This window comes from Piliocolobus tephrosceles, chromosome 4, assembly GCF_002776525.5.
Source record: "Piliocolobus tephrosceles isolate RC106 chromosome 4, ASM277652v3, whole genome shotgun sequence".
NCBI classification, from domain to species: Eukaryota; Metazoa; Chordata; class Mammalia; order Primates; family Cercopithecidae; genus Piliocolobus; species Piliocolobus tephrosceles.
In genome coordinates this window covers 103,411,906-103,425,804 of record NC_045437.1, presented here as the reverse complement: position 1 = coordinate 103,425,804, position 13,899 = coordinate 103,411,906, and positions in this window count along the sequence as shown.

The window sequence follows — 13,899 nt, the reverse complement described above, 5'->3', positions numbered from 1 at the left end:
ATCAAATAATCACTATTCTGACTGGCATGAGATGGTATCTCATTGTGGTTTTGATTTGCATTTATCTAATGATCAGTGATGCTGAGCTTTTTTTCCATATGTTTTTTGGCCGCATGAATGTCTTTTTTTGAAAAGTGTCTGTGTGTCTGTTCATGTCCTTTGCCCACTTTTTAGTGTTTTTTTTTTTTTTTCCTTGTAAATTTGTTTAAGTTCCTTGTAGATTCTGGATATTAGACCTTTGCCAGATGGATTGCAAAAATTTTCTCCTAATTTATAGGTTGCGTGTTCATTCTGATGATAGTTTCCTTTGCTATGCAAAAGCTCTTTCATTTAATTAAATCTCATTTGTCAATTTTTGCTTTAGTTGCGATTGGTTTTGGTGATTTTGTCATGAAATCTTTGCCTGTGCTTATGTCTTGAATGGTATTGCATAAATTTTCTTCTAGAGTTTTTATAGTTTGGGGTTTTAAAGTCTTAATTCATGTATAAGGTGTAAGAAAGTGGTCCAGTTTTAATTTTCTGCATATGGCTAGCCAGTTCTCCCAGCATCTTTTATTAAAAAGGCATTCTTTTCTTCATTTTTGTTATCATCCATTTTATCAAAGGTCAGATGTTTGTAGATGTGCTATCTTATTTCTGAATTCTTTATTCTGTTCCATTGGTCTATACCTCTGTTTTTGTACCAGTATCATGCTGTTTTGGTTACTGTAGCCTTGTAGTATAGTTTGAAGTTGGGTAGCGTGATGCTTCCAGCTTTGTTCTTTTTTTCTTGGGATTGTCTTGGCTATATGAGCTCTTTTTTTGTTCCATAAGAATTTTAAAATAGTTTCTTCTAATTCTGTAAAGAATGTCAATGGCAGTTTAATGGGAATAACATTGAATCTATACATTACCTTGGGCAGTATTTGCCATTATCTTATGAGTAATTTAGATTAAAAAGCAGTAGGCCAAGGAAAGGGTGTTTTTTGTTTTGTTTTGTTGCCTTTTTGTTTATTTTAGGTAGAAATACAACAAATGAACATGTTGAAAATTAAGAAGTCAGTAAATTCAGATGTAGAGATTCTCAGCTTCTGCATGTTCAGATTACACATATAATGTAATTCTATAGATTGACACCTGTAGAAATATCCCTTAAGAGTCACTTCTGAATGCATGTTAAGTACTTGGGTTTAGGTGTAGTGATAATATTGAAAAATGGAAAATAACTAGACTCTGAGTTCAAATTATTGAATTTATTCAATGCTTAATAGTTTAAAAACCTTGAACAAATCTCAGAATATTTGATTTCAGATTTAGAATTGAAATAACAACATTTCATAGGGTTAACATAAGGATAAAAGGAAATAATTTATAAGTGAAAAATTATGTTATTGTATGTATTTATATAAAAAGGGGTAATACTACAAATTGAAAATTTTTTCTTGGCTCTCAATATATCTGATATTTCAGGACATAATGACTCAGGTAATACAAACTCAAACATATATGAATTATTCTTTTTAGCTATCATACATAATTCACCATTTCCTTTCACTTTTGTTCAGTGTGTTACTTGTTGGTGAGGTACCAGCTGTCTTCAATGTTGACAGTAACAACACTTCTTCTTCCAGCATTTGCTAGACTTCACTAGTGAAAAATCATCTGGTCTCAGCACTTTCTTTTGTGGAAGAATATTACTTTTGTTTTAACTTGTTTAATAAATAAGAGCTTATTCAGGTTATTTTTTCATGTGTGAGTGTTCATAGTTTGAACATTTCTAGGAATTTGCTCATTTTATCTGTTACCAAATTTGTGGGCAAAGAAATGTTCATATTTTTACCTATCCACGTAATGACAATTAAATCAGTAACCATGACCAGTCTTTCATTTCTAATATGAGTAATTAGTGTATTCTCTCTTTTATTCTTGGCTATCTTGGCTAGAATTTATCAGTTTTATTAATTCTTTTCAAATAACCAGCTTTTAATTTTGTAGTATTTTGATTTTGCATTTCATACTTCAATAGTAATGTGCTTTTTACTTTAATCAATTTTGTTATCAAATATATACAATAAAAGGCAAATATGTACACCTAGTGACTAGCCCCACAATAAAGTCATATTTCCAGTGCCCAGAAAGTTCCCTTGGGCCCTTTCTTAGAAAAACATCACCCCTTCTCCTAGAGAATACCTGCTTCAAGTTAGCCATTGATCTGTTTTACCATCATCACTTAGATTTGTTTTTTCTAGAGTTTCACAAACATTGAAACTTGTGGGATATAGTCTTTATATCTGGCATCTTTAACTTAGCATATCTGATATTCATTCATGCTGCATAAATAATAGTTTGTTGCTTTTTATTGCTGAGTAATATTCAATTGCACAGATATACCACAATTTGTTTACTCATTTACCAGTTGATGGTCATTTAGGTTGTTTCTACTTATGAATATTAGCATACAAGTCCTTACACAACTATTTTTTTTTTTTTTACTTTCTCATGGGTAAATTATTAAGAGTTGAATTGCTGGGTATTATGGCAAATGTATGCTTAACTCTATAAGAAATTCTAAAGCTGTTTGTTTTCCAAAGTTATTGTTAACATTTTATATTCCCATAAGTAATATATGAATGTTTCAGTCACTCTAAATCCTTCACTGTGTATTATAAACTTTTAACATTTAGATATTCTGTTGAATGTGTAGGGACATCTTATTGTGAGTTTGTGTTTTATTGATGACTAATGGATGCTGAACATCTTTTCATATGCTGATCAGCTAGCTATTCTTATATCATTTTATGGAAAGTGTCTCTTCATGTCTCTTTTCATTTGGGAGTGTTTGTCTTCTTCACTTTGATATGCTAGTTTTTGTTAAATATATAGATATAAAGATTTAAAGAGATATAGATGATAACAGCAAGATGCAAGTTTTCTGTCAAATACACAGGGAAATATTTTCTCCCAGTTTATGGTTTGACATTTTTCTAATGCTGTCTCTCAGAGATAGGAAGTTTTTTTATTGTTATTATGTTATTGGTAATGATTTTATATATTCAAATTAAAAGATTTCTTACATCCAATTTGGAAATACCTTCTATTTGTCATTTTAGAAGTTGAAGAGTTTTAGTTTTAACTTAGGTTATGATTCATTCCAAATTAATGTTTGAATATGTTGTGACAAAGATTGAAGTTTGTTTTTTTGTATACATGAATAGGGACTTGTTCCAGCATCATTTGTTGAAAAGAAAGTCCTTTGGAGAGAGGAGATAGGAAAAAATCCAGGCAGCCAGGCAGGCAGGCAGGCAAGCAGGCAGACACACACACACACACACACACACACACACACACACACACTCTCTCTCTCTCCTTCTTTCATTTTGTAAAGGATTTATTATCATGTTCATGAGAGATATGTTTTCTTACAGTATCTTCAGTTCATTTAATTATTAGAGTTATGCTAGCTTCATTTTACAAAAATGAGTTGGGAATTATTCTTGCTTCTTCTATTTTTGGAAAATGTTTGTGCATGATTGAAATTACTATTTTTGGTTTGTTTTAAATGTCTGAGAAAATTCTCCAGTGAGGCTGAATCTTGGGTTTTCTCTGGGAAAAGGCTTTTAATTATGAATTTTACATAAAAAATAGATGTTGATCTAAGTATTCTATTTACTGAAAAGTTTTTGAAGAGTGAGATTTCGTTTTCTCCTTTTTGACTTTCAAAATATTTGTTCCTTCAACCTACTTTTTCAGATATCTGAAATATAATTTATCATAATATTCTTGCATATAATTTATCATAATATTTTTAAAGTTTTCATAATCTATAGTAACATACTCTTTTATTCATGAAATTGTTATAATCTGTCTTCTCATTCTTGGTCATCCTATCTAAAAGATTATATATTTTACTAATTTTTTTAATAAAAATGAGCTTTTGGTTTGATTATTCTCTTATTTTTCCACTGTTTATTCTTTTATTTTGTACTCCCACCTTTATTATTTCCTTCTGCTACTTATTTGGGTTTAATTTTCTTTTTGTAGCTACTGAAGGTAGAAACTTAGACCACTAATTTAAATATTTCTTCTATATATTGGAAAACATCTAAAGCTGCAAGTTCTCACTGTGTCTTGCTTTAACTATATTCACACAGTTTGATCTATTGTGCTGTCACTACTTTTTAGTTCAAAATATTTTCCGAGTCAGTGATTTCCTGTTTTAGAAGTGTGTGTGTGTGTATGAGAGAGAGAGAGAGAGACAGAGACAGACAGAAAGTGTGTGTGTGTGTCTTTAAGTTTCAAATATTTGGAGCATTTCCAGATATTTTTGTTGTTTATTTCTAAATCAGATCTCTTGTGACCTGTAAATTTTCTACCTAATTCCAATCATTTTAATTTTTTCAGACCTGTTCAATTTATTATTTGGATTTTCTATGAGTTTTCCTGATGGGTGTTTAAGAGCTCTTTATTTTGGAAGTAGTTTCTCTTCTTTTACTGAATAGATGCAGAGTGTTGCTAAATAATGCTATTAGATTTCTGCACCTGGACATCTTTCTTTTCAATCAAACTGCTCATCTTTAGGGACATGGAACTGTTCAGTGTGCCAATAGCAAAATTCATTTTTAAAAATTTGATCCTGTGTTACTGTGAAAAAAATTATTGCTTTCTGATTTTATCACAGAGAACATCTTTATTTTTATAAACGAATACAATGAACTGAAATTGAACCACCTAAGTCACTTTGCATTAATACAAGTTATCCATTTTTGATCATGTGTAATTCACAGTGGGAGCAAGGTCAAATCTCTCATTTAGCTGTAGTCTTGAACCCCTGTAAGCACCTCATAAATTGTTAGCTAGCACTAGCTTTGGATCGTGCTCAGAACATTGAAAGTATCTACACCTGGGCTAGTAAATTTCCTCTGATGCTATTTCCATTTGCTCAACAAGTAATTTTAAATTCTTTTTTTGAAACTTTGAGAAACAATTGTTTATACTGAACAACAGTTGAAAGTCTTTTTTCTTATTTTTTCTTCAATGACTTCAACATTTCTCTTAATAACTAAACTATTAAAGTTATGGGATTTTCATAACATATTCCTAATGTGGAGATTATCTTAGATAAATATTATCAAGGTCTATCTCTCATTCTTGATAATTTCCATTCAGATTTCCATATTGTTCTCTGCCTCTTAAATTGTATATCTATATACATTGATTTTCAATGAATTTGCTCATTATTTTAGTCCAAGACATCTTCACAAATAACTATATATACATTCAAGCATGAGAATTTTGTGACAGTACTTTCTTGTGTATCTCTCCAGCAGCTCTTTATTTAAAAGACTTTTTTCCCTCACTGCTAAGAATTTTTTGGTAAAATTTCCACACTTGATTCTAATGTAATCTTTATCCCCTCAAGTTATTCCATGTATCAAAATTTAGTTGATACTATAAACTTAATTTCAACATTAGACATTAAGATACCCATGGTACATAGGATACCCATGGTACATAGTAGGTAAATTAGGTAAATTAAGATACCCATGGTACATAGTAGGCAAATTAACCTGAATGTGACAATAGCTAAATTTAGAACAGAGATGTGGCACATATCAAACACAATTCCCTCTAAAATAGAAATGAAGCTGAACTTTTAATCACTTGGATAAAGGGAAAGACATTTTGATCATGATTCTCATAGGATCAAATAGGATCTATTTGCCACTATTCTGATCCATACTTAAGATAATATTTTAGGGTAACAACTTCTATGAGTAATACATATTGAACAAATGCAAGCATGGGACAATGAAGACCTTCATTCTAAAAGAATATTTTTGGTTATTCTTAGGAAGTAAATTCTCAATTACTTTTCAGACAGCTGCTTGCTGACTGGAATTACGTTAACTCTATAAGACATTTTAAGTTAATATATTTCTCTGGTTAGAAAAGTTTTCAGTTTTCAAACAAGAACACAAAAGTTTTCTGCAAAATAACCTTGAAGTCCAAAGAGAACTTAGTAAATAAGTGATGATGGTACAAGTGTGGAGATGGACAACCCTATTCATCACTATGACATATAGGTAAGAGCAGAGGTCATGCTATCCTTTTGAAAGGTTTTATTTACATATATTTAATGAGGTTCTCTCTTTTCAAGTAAGGATTGAATGAGTTTTAAGTAGAATAAAGGGAAAAACATGTTTTTTAAAACTAAGTTTTTCTTATGCACAGTGCAACATATATACAAATTTTAGGATTCTGTAGGTAGTTCCATATTTATTTGCAAATTAAATTATTTCTAATTTTTTAAATTAATAAATTTTTATTTGTACTAGAACATTTTTAGATGTTATATAAATAACTTACTTTCTTTTAAAGTAATATTTTCCTAATGGTGTCTTCTTGTTTCTTTTCTTTTTCTTTTTTTTTTTCCCCCTAAGACAAAGTCTCTCTCTTTTGCTCAGGCTGGAGTGCAATGGCATAATCTCAGCTTGCTAAAACCTCTGCCTCACAGGTTCAGGGATTCTCCTGCCTCAGCCTCCTGAGCAGCTAGGATTACAGGTACACGCTACCACATTTGGCTAATTTTTGTATTTTTACTAGAGATGGGGTTTCACCATGTTGGCCAGGCTGGTCTTGAACTCCTGGCCTCAAGCTATTTGCCTGCCTTGGCCTCCTAAAGTTCTGGGATTACAGGAGTGAGCCACTGCGCCTGGTCTTGTTTCTTGAGATAGATACTTTTCTGTAAGATTATGTTTAGTCTTAGATACTCCCATCAATGATGAGTTCTATTCACTGCAGAGGCCAATGAAACATCAACAGTATAACACCCATTTAAATGATTAAACTGAAAACTTGTTTTATTCTCACCACAATACCTATCTAGCAAAATGTATATATTTTTTTGCTCCAAATATGTAATATATACTCAATCTAGACTTACATAATTTCTCCAGTGTTCGGAACTTGAAACAATAATAGCACTGTATTTGAAATAGTAATCTCCATTCTCCTCTAAGTAGTGATATATTTAAATCTGATGTTTCATAGTGGTGGCAATGTTATAGGAAAGGGGTCCCAATCCAGATTCCCAAGAGAGGGTTCTTGTCTCCATGAGAGGGTTCTTGAATTTTGTGTGAGAAAGAATCCAGGGTGAGTTCACAGTGCAAAGTGAAAGCAACTTTATTAAGAAAGTAAAGGAATAAAAGAAATGGCTACTCCATAGACAGAGAGGGCCCGGGGGCTGGTGGTTGCACATTTTTATGGTTATTTCTTGATGATATGCTAAACAAGGGGTAGATTATTCATGCCTCCCCTTTTTAGACCACGTAGAGTAGCTTGACATTGCCATGGCATTTGTAAACTGTCACGGCACTGGTGTGATTGTAGCAGTGAGGACAACCAGAGGTCACTCTCATTGCCATCTTGGTTTTCATGGGTTTTGGCTGGTTTCTTTACAGCAAGCTGTTTTATCAGCAAGGTCTTTATGACCTGTATTTTGTGTTGACATCCTATCTCATCCTGTGACTTAGAATGCTCTAACTGTCTGGGAATGCAGTCCAGTAGGTTTCAGCCTCATTTTACCCAGCTCCTATTTAAGATAGAGTTGCTCTGGTTTACACGCCTCTGACAGCAACAGTACACTTAACTATAGATGACTATTTTGTTCTGTCCAGTGTGTGTTTGTTGTTGTTGTTAAATTATCATTACCTGTCAATAGTTTAAAATCCAGATATTTAACAGATAATCCACATTTTCTAATTCTCATAATCTTGTGATATCTATTACCTTTGTATCCACTTTCCTTCTGAATCCACTCAAGCTGAGTATTTGTTTCCCGGTTAGGACATGTGCAGTGTCCTTCACATACTCAGGATATTGCTTCCACTTGTTGATTGACTCCCATGAACATATAAGTTTATGATCTTTGATCTGAAACCTGTCTTTTCTTCATTAAATTCTAGTCCAGCTTCTAGTTGCTCTTGTAAGACTTCCTGACCACATCTATAGCTTGGCAATCATTTCTATTTCTGTCTGCCCACTTCTCTTTTTATTTAAAAGGCTAATTTGGAACCTAGCATTAAACATGATATAGTTTAGCAAAATCTCCAATATCCCCAGTGGATTATACATGCATTAGGGAAAGGGACCATATTTTACAACAATCCATATGATTGGCCCTTTAGTATAATGCCCTTAAATACGTAATGACTCTTATAAGTGAGTCTTTTATTCTACCCATGCCTTAGTATCTAAGGAGGCACTTAGGAGTTTTCAAACAGAAATTCATTTAAAATTTAATTTGTATTACACAGGTCTGGGCGCTTCAGGTATACATTTTTCTCTCCAGCATATTATGGCACTGTTTCAGAAAACTGACAAGAAAACACTTGGTTTAATTTCAGGCAATCATGTTCACGTAATTAGTTTTGGTTCCAATCACTTGAGCTAAATATTTTCAAGTAATTTGCAGGCTGGAGATCCAGGGAAAAAAATGTAGAAAACTGCCACAAGTATCGTTTTTGGTAACAAGAATTTGCCTCTGAGTCAGTCAAGATTCATATATACTATGGAAATGCAGCTCACAATTCAGAGGGCATGTTATACTCTATGAAAATCTTAGTTTCATTATGTAGTAAGAGATATAAAATCAGGAATGGAAATATTAAACCACACAGAATGTAGGAGTTCAAAGCCCTTAATTAGAATTTAAATTGTGACTCCAAATTCTTCAAATGGAGTTTAGGTGCTTTCTAAACAATAAGGAATAGATTATATGTATGCAAATCAGAGTATATGTGATTGACAGAGTAAAGCATACTTTAGGACAACATTTTAGTTATTCCAAACTACTCAAGAATTACCATAGAATTGTTAGTTAACAATTTGCCTTTTACATTTTCACACAAATACATAGATTTATATTTGTCTAATAGATTTATATTTGTCTATATTATATTTCTTTCATTATACAGGAGTTAAAATCCTTATGACACTAACAGAAATGACTAAAGATTCTGCTGTATTAGAGCAACAGAGATTAACTCATTTGGCTATCTCCAGTCAATCATGCCAGTATCATATTTCAACTCCCATTTGTGTTGTTCATCTACTACACTATTATTGGAAATAAGATAGAATTTTAATAAATATGTTTTGACTAGAAATCACATTGTCCAGACATTAATTATGCAACTTATTGTTAAATATTAGAGTTGGAAAAGGCTTCATTGCTTATTGAGAAAATTCTTAATAACCCTTTCTTTTCATCATTCCTCTGGCAATATACTATTTTACACATTTTTAAATTTTGCTGAATTTTACAGAATTAGAGTATCCTTTTCAATCTTTTAGATAAATTCAACTTTAAGACAGCATATATTTTTAAGCATTCATTGGACAATTTTAAAAGAAAAGAAAACTGCAAACAAAGAACCAGGAAGGAATAAAAAAGTCCAAGCTAGAAGAATAAATTTGACCTAACTGTAAAGTCACTGGAGATGGTGCTTCCAAATTTGACTAAGTGGATAACTGCTGGGAGTTTAAGTCCTACATTGGGAAGAGGAATGTGGCCTTGCTGTGCAAAGCAGAATTGCAAAATCTCTCAGATAGTTAAAAATTCTGTCCCTGACCAAACTGCAGTCAAGCTCCCATAAGCCCTCTTCTTGATTAAGCCTCAGCCTTGGCCTGTAAAAACTGCAGAATATAATTGCAAATAATTTCATCAACAACCCAATCCCTGCCATGCACACATGCGCTCCCATACACACATACACACACACACACACGCACACACAGACACACCGGAGACAAATACACACGTAGTTTCTAACAGCTCTAGGCCACACCCCAGGATGACCTCAGACCTTCTTAAAATACCTTCTGAAGAAAGCTCAAATCTGCCAAAAGAATTAGCGGTTCTAGTCACCACTTGCAGATAGGGCCCACATCCATCTCGGTGGGAGGGTAGGAGCTGAATTTGATAAGTACCAATTAGCAAACCCCGGTGGCCTAGTCACACACACAAGCCTCCTTTCTACTTTTTGAAAATGTCCATTTCTCTTTCTCTGCTCTAAGCCTCTGCTATGCCTCCTTCCTATTCCCTCATTCTCTCCTTAAAATCCCCAGTCATCTCTGTACAAATTGAAGTTTTCAGTTCATGATGAACCCAATTCCCTATTGCAATAGGTTATCAGTGAATAAAATCTGCTCTCATCACTTTAAGTGTCCAGTTTTGTTGTTTGTCTTTGACAAACATGGTTCATACAAGAAACCAAGACGGAGGCACACTGCTCATCCCTCAAAAAAGATGAGATGCCTATTCTTGACTGTTTGAGAGGAAAACAAAGGATAATAAACTAGTAATGCAAACTTTTAATGTGACTTACCTAAAATGAATTACTAATCTAAATTTTATAACACACCTGTTGCATCATTTTAATTACCTAGAATTTACTGAACTAGAGAGAAATTAACCATGCACTAGATTAATTAAATTTTTAAAACTGGAAAAAAAATCATGAAAAATAAGACATGAAGCAAATATGAAGCAAAAGCAAAAAAAAAAAAAAAAAAGCAAAAAGAAGTATATTTAAAAATTAAAGTGAATAAATGAAATATAAAGAAATGTAGGACTCTGTGTAAAAGAAAACCGGAAAAATGTTTCCAAAATTGAAAACAGAACAGAAAAATTAAACCGTTCAGAATGTAGGATTTCAAAGACCTTAGTTAGCCCTTAATAACACAACAATTTTGTATTGTTTTTGTAAGCACTATTTTTCCCTTTTTCTTTCAAAAAGGAATTCTACTTTAAATTTTCAAGTATTCATTATGCCACTACTTAAATACTTCAGATAAATACCCCAACCTCCAAGCATGGGCCTCATTAGTAAAAGGAAAATCCCAGTACATGGCTAATGATGTTGTTCATGGATGGGAATACAGGATAATTTGGTGCAAGGAGATATGATTTAAAAAATTCCATTATTCTAACAGGAAAACAAGTTTATTTTCTTCTACTGAATTCTGTTGTACATGGTTATTCTGCCTACATATTAGATATATCATATTATATTGTATACTAGCATATATTATATATTAAATATTGGGCTATCATTGAAATTATAAAGTAGGAGATGACAAAGCAAAGAAATGGAAAGAAAGTGGATATTGAAGACATGAACTGAAATTCGTAAAACACCAGTCCCAGAGGCTATACTACCTCTAGTCTTTTTTTACTACAAGCTATGTGATTCAAGTTTTCTATTACCCACAGCCTACATAACCCTAACCTGATGCACACTGAAGTATAAAATTCAGCGGATAGCTTAACTACGTTGGGCAAACCTAAAGAGAGCACAGAGATTCTAAGGAATAAAAAAACTACAAGGATTATCAGCACAAGTTAAAATATAGGAACTGGAGAGTAAAAATTTTATCTACAAGTTTGTAATGAGACAAAACATTGTTACGTATATTTTATACATACATATATGTTATATTACATATACTATACCTTTCTTATACTTATATAATCTCTTATATACACACATGCACACACAAATATGCTACACATTAGCAATGCCAAACAGATTCCTGACAAAATTAGGGGACTAAATGCTTAAGACACAAAATGAAGTAGCACATTTTCACTGGTGGATGTTACAATTTGCATACCCTTTGTAAATTCTCAAAATTCAAATTAAGAATTATACCTTACTTTTCTCAATTAATTTATGCTTCTCTAACCAATGTCCCACAACCCCTCAATAGTATATGCAAAATATTTTATCATTTTCAATAAAATAAATTTTTTTTGAAAACAGGATTAAAGTCCAAATGATTAGAAATTGACTTCATTTATTTAAAATGCTATATAATATTCAATTCTATAAATTTATCTCCATAATTACTGAATTAAAACTGCATTCTCTAACATGGATCCATATGGAAAAAATTAATGTTAAGTGAGGAGAGTTGCCTAGGGACAGTAGAAAACATTTATACAAATATATATATATATTTTATGTAATGTCCTTAACTATAGGTGTATATCTGCTATTAAAACACGTATAATAATTTATACACCAAGTTCAAAAACACCATTGTTCTAGGAGGTGATAAAGTGAAGGAAAGTTGGGGAGGAAAGCACAAAGGTTATCTGTAATGTGTAATTTATTTTACATGTAAATGCATGACTGATTTCAATCTTAACATGGAAAAATTTGGGTAATGGGTACATGGGTATTCAGAACATCATTTTCTGTTATTTTCTCCATTTTATAAGTTATCAAAACAAAAATAAATACATAAACACAAGTTATACTTTTATAATTTTGATAAAGTAAATCCTGAGGACTCATGGCATCCTTGAGTAGTACTAGATAGCGGGATTGCCTGATTGATGTATACAAATAATTAGATGTGGGGAGAAGTTAGATTGGGAACCTCTGACAAGGTACTTAATAATTCAGGATCTCCAGTTTCTTAATAAAAGCAAGCACTAGTGGTGCTTTTTGTTTTGAAAATTCAATGAGACAACACATATAAAGTTCCTGAAATATAGAAGGCAATATGCAAAGGCTAATTCTTCTCCAATCAACAAATACTCAGTTTCTTTTACAAATTATTCCAGAGGTCAGGAAGCGTTTCAGTTGCCTTCATGATTAATCATCTACCTAATCAATTATTTTAAAGATATTCTATGATATCTTGATATTCTGGGCAACCATTTTTACATATTACAATTTTCAAAAACAAAGATTAGCCAGAGTGTCAGAGTAACAGTTTTCAAAATACTTGTTATGCTGTATAGGGCTACATATGGGTTTGAGCAATATTAAATTGTTAAAAATGTTCTTATTTGATTCCTATACCTCTATATCTGCTCATGTTCATTCTCAAAATTTTACCTTCATTCAAATTAGATATGAATTTCTCACATTTCTGTTAGTACTATAAGTTGCACATAACACCCTTAAAAATAGTAAGTAGAAAAAATAAACCAGGCTTCTGAGAACAGGCAGGTTTGTTACAACAGCTTTACCTTTCACAAAATGTTGGGAGTTACAAAATTACTCCATGCCAATTATTTTCAATAGCATAAACTGGCTTTGAAAATATTTCACCTTTGAGAGTTTTTCCTTTTTCAGTCTGATATTCTTTGAATGATATTTAATAATATGTTGCCATGGTGGGAGATAAGAGGTAAAGAGTATAGAGAAGTGGGATCCAATATTGCATATTAAGGTACTTTCATTCTTATAGGTCAATTTTTATTTATGGTTTGATATGTAACTATCACATCATACATACTTCAAAAGAGGTAATATTTTGACAAGGCAGGAAATTGCACACCAAAATTTATTTTACCAATACACACACACATAAATACACTCTATCTCCTCCTTTTCTGAATTTAAAAACTGATTACCTAGAGAAGAATGCTTATATTTTAAATATCTCTATTAGATGCCACCTAATGAATGCAAACTTAAATACAAATTATACACTGTATTGGGGAAATTTAGAACTGTAAATCCACTTCCTAATGTAACACTCATGGTATCTGTATCCCATGGCTTTCTAGTAATTGTAATCTGCTTTGCCCCCTGTGTTAGAGATATAATTATGTTAACAGCTTTCCTACACAGGCACCATACATTGCCATTATGAAGCCAGCTTCATTTAATTAGCATCATGTAGTAAATTAGCAGTTATAAGGACTGCTGGGTACAAGGGGATCTCCATTTTCTCACCATTTACTTAATCCTCAGTCAATGTTAAGATTACTGCTCACTGAATTTCCATGGCAAAATCACCATCACCCTTCTCAGATGTTATGATTCAGCATTTGTATGGATTTGGAACAAACACTTTTTTCCGGATGCCCAGAAGTTAGGATTACTGAAGCCCTATCCT